Source organism: Salvelinus namaycush, chromosome 23, assembly GCF_016432855.1.
Source record: "Salvelinus namaycush isolate Seneca chromosome 23, SaNama_1.0, whole genome shotgun sequence".
NCBI classification, from domain to species: Eukaryota; Metazoa; Chordata; class Actinopteri; order Salmoniformes; family Salmonidae; genus Salvelinus; species Salvelinus namaycush.
In genome coordinates this window covers 11,552,339-11,556,369 of record NC_052329.1, presented here as the reverse complement: position 1 = coordinate 11,556,369, position 4,031 = coordinate 11,552,339, and the positions used below count along the sequence as shown (strand labels likewise).

The 4,031-nt window shown below is 38.4% G+C and overlaps 1 long non-coding RNA gene across 1 annotated transcript; it reads left to right on the top strand.

The window, feature by feature from the left end:
• Positions 1 to 245: 245 nt before the first annotated feature.
• LOC120018759 lies at positions 246 to 3,805 on the top strand. Its single transcript, XR_005472251.1, has 3 exons — positions 246 to 336; positions 2,841 to 3,058; positions 3,235 to 3,805. It is a non-coding gene; the product is annotated as an uncharacterized LOC120018759 (long non-coding RNA).
• The last annotated feature ends 226 nt before the right edge of the window (positions 3,806 to 4,031 follow it).

The following is a 4,031-nucleotide window of genomic DNA, read 5'->3' as shown; positions in this document are numbered from 1 at the left end:
CAAAATATGTATTTTCCTAATTATTAATTTCCCTATTTATTTATTTCCCTGTTCATTTATTTCCTTGTCCATTTATTTCTGTTTCGATTTATTTCCCTATTTATTTATTTTTGTCAACTATTATTTCTTCATTTATTTACTTCTGTATTTTTTTGTCTCTATGCGAATGATGAGGCGGGACTTTAACATTCGGGCATAGCATTCAAGCACAGAGTGCGGATAGGCTATAGATCCTCCCTAGATAGGGGGAAAGAGGCTGACGGTGTGTATGTCTACGAGTGTCAGTGTCTGAGCTTCTTCGAGAGGCGGCGGATCGGCTTGGAGGAATAGAGTACTGTAAGTATCATGAGACATACTCTGAAAGTATAAATTCGATTTTTGCTGGGCGTCAGTTGAACATTATTTCACGTGTGCGTTTCGCGCACATAGAAACCACATGTTCAGACCGCTAACGTTAACTTAGCAAGCAGACTGACCAAAGGAACACATGTTCACCAAAGGGAAGAGTGCAGACTGGCCAAAGCTAGCTCTAATCATTTGCTTTTCACTCCACTGTTGTAGCATAAGTTAGCAAGCAAGCATGGTTAATTGTCTAGCAGTCCACAGAGAAAATATTTGAATATTTCCCTAGGTAGATTGCCAGATATCTCTGAAATGGTGCGGTCAAGTTTAGAGGTAAGCATGGGTAACTTAGCAATATACTCCTCTGCAGTTTGAATGAAATTGTATAGCTACATATTTTATTCCGTTGATATGTAGGCCTAATGGTGCATGCTGATAATTTGTATTGTACAATTTCATTGTCAACAGTAAGTTCATCTGGGACCTCATTTGGCACTGCGTCTAGCATTTCATCTGGCACTTCAAGGGGTTGAGTAGGCCTACACCATGTTGATGGTGAGCTAGCTAATATACAAAGAATAATGTATTATAATTAATATTATAATATCATTTATAACCAAGTGTAAAGTAAGATTGTGCCTCCGATGACTGACATATCACTTTTCTGTTATAGCCTAACTTACTTGTGCGTAAGCCTAGTATACTTAAAATATTAGACCACATGACACAAGCTAAGCTGATCTATTGGTTTAGAATGTATTTTTTCTATAGCTGAAGTTCCAAGGCTATTTGGTGCCTATAATAACCAAACCAGGTCAAGGCGTCAACCAAGTATCATCCAAACAAACCCACTTACCACTTACACCCACACATTTTGCTGTCTTGGGCGGAAATGCACAACTACTGTCCCAAGCAGGATTGGTAAAGAGCACCTCCAGCGAGTGGGGTTGGGTGAGGGGCGCCTGAACTTTCGAGGTATGCCATCTGACAAAAGTTGTGCTGAAAAAGAATCATGGTCACATCACTTGATAGACAAAAGGGAGCCATTAACCAGGCGTTTAAAGTCAATCAACAGAGTGAACCAAATTGTTTTGTGCAATATTTTGACAATTTGATTTATGGTGTGCATAGGCATGCACAAATCTAAGTTTTAGAACATATAACTGTAATGTATAGAGTTTCTTTTTGAATTATGAAGAGATTCTTGCATATTTGAATTAAATTTGCATAGTGTATAATACTGACCTTAGATCGACACCTGTACCTGTAAATCCTACTCATGTGATTAAAGCTAGTCTGGGCATGTAGTTATCAAGCTTCTCAGAGTATGGGTGCAGATCTAGGGTCAGTTTTTCTATCTAGCAAAGAATAAGGATAGAATATAGACAGGGGAAATTTGATCATAGATCTTCACCATAGTGCAAGAAGCTGGACAGCTGGCCCAAATATCACACCATTTTGAAGGTCCTGTCAGTTAGAGATGTACACTCACCGGCCACTTTATTAGGTACATCTGCGTGTTAACGCAAATAGCCTGCTCCTTCGAACAGCGAATAATGTGGCTGCCTGCAACTCAATATATAGAGTAGAGAGCTTTAGTTGTTGTTTGACCAAACAGAACGGGCAAGATGTGTAATCCAAGAAACCTTGACAGTGGTAGGATTGTTGGTGTCACACATGGTGGTTCCAGCATCTCAGAAACAGCTGCCTTCCTGGGATTTTTTCGCACTACAGTCTCTAGAGTTTACAGAGAATGGTGCGATAAGTGGCTGTTCTGTGGGCAAAAACGCCTTGTTAATGAGAGAGGTCAGAGGAGAATGTCCATACTCATTTTATTGTTCAGAAATGTGGTGGGTACTTTCTTCGTTCGCTGGACTTTATCCTGCTAACTGTTCCAAATGTCCGAACTGAATTTGGTAAAAGGGCTTTTATGTACTCTGCGCCATCGTCTTGGAACGCCTTACAAAATACTTTTAAACTGGAAGAACTTGTCCCAATTGGTATTTTTAAATCACTGATGAATGATCTTGAGACTGATTCCCTGACCTGTCAATGTTTTTAATTTGCTGTTTTTGATTTTGTTATACTCTTGTGAATTCTATGGTTTTTACTAGATTACTTGTAGTTTTTCATGTTTGTCTGTAATTTTTGTAATGACTTGGTGCTGCCTATCTTGGCCAGGACGCTCTTGGAAAAGAGATTTTAAATCTCAATGAGCCCTTCCTGGTTAAATAAAGGTAAAAAAATATATATTTTTAAATTAAGCTAACAGAAAGGCCACAAATGCTCAAATAACAGCTGTTTAAAACAGTGGTGTGCAGAAGGGCATCTCTTAATGTACAACACCGTGAATAATTAAGGCTGTTGTGGAGGCAGAAGGGGGTTCTACCCAGTACTAGATAGGTGTACCTAATAAAATGTGTAATAAAAAGTGTATATAATGATAAAAATCAGGTTTGCAAGTTATGTATATTTTTTTGTTTGTCATTATCTCACAGGTAATCAAGAAAGTTCACAAGTTCATTTTAACTTTGTTTCCAAAGTTGAGAGACGCGGGCAGGTTCGAGCTGCTGAAAATGTCTGGAACTACACAGAGCCATCATCTTATACCTGTCCCATGCCCCAATCAGGGCTACAGTGTGAGATATCTGAAAGACCCTTGTCTCGTGCTACTCTGTACATTCACCCGCTGTAAAGGAATTTGCGTATGGAGCATGTAAGTCTAATTTCTCAGTTTATGCACTTTTAATGAACTTTAGAGCACTTACTAATCCAAAGTAAATATGTTGAGTGTTAAGCAATATTTACAACAGATGATAACAAAAATCTATAGATAAAGTGTCTTCTCTGTTTTTTGTATGTATTTATTTATGTAATTTTCTCATCAATTAGGAACTAAATGATTGAGTTGTTGCTCAATGTGGACCCCTGACTCAATGTGGACCCCTGACACAATGCCTAAACTGTGAAGAATAACTTTACTTTACACAAATAAGAAGGCACAGTGAAGCCTGCTCAAGGTAATGCTCTGAATGGGAAATTAATCATGGTGATGTTGGGAAAATATGATATTCTCCATTTATGGAAGGTGCACTCATTACAAATGATGGTGTGGCCATGTTGCACATCAATAACAACTCTTAAGTAGTTTCATCATTTGTTAGTTCAGACGTGGAATAGGCACAATTTAATTGAGCAGTTATGGGTGTTAATTTCTTGGTTCATTGTTGCTGTACATTTCTTTATGATAAAGATGATAATTACAACACTTCACGATCAGGCTGGGAGCTGTTGTAGAGGGGTGTTGTGAAAATGTTCTGTTTAGATAACTGTTAGTATCTGATACAACTAACTCCTCGGCTCAACTCGTCAAGTCAATCACAGGCTGAAAGGGCGGGAGAGAATGAAAGGGAGAATGAAGGTGCAGCTATCCCTAGAGCCGGCGGGACAAGTTCCTCCACCGGTCAGCATCCAGTTGTAGATTTGGTAATGGAGGAGTGTCTGGAGACAGGTTCAGATGAGGGTTTATATTCTGAAGGTTTACAGATCACTTTTAAGGGTTAAGTTATTTAGCACATCTTAGGGCTAGTTATTAATGTTAATGTACGAGTTTCAGGTGTAGTACTTTTTATATGATACATTTAGTTGAATTCAATCGTCTTTCTTTACAAACACTTACATTCAATACA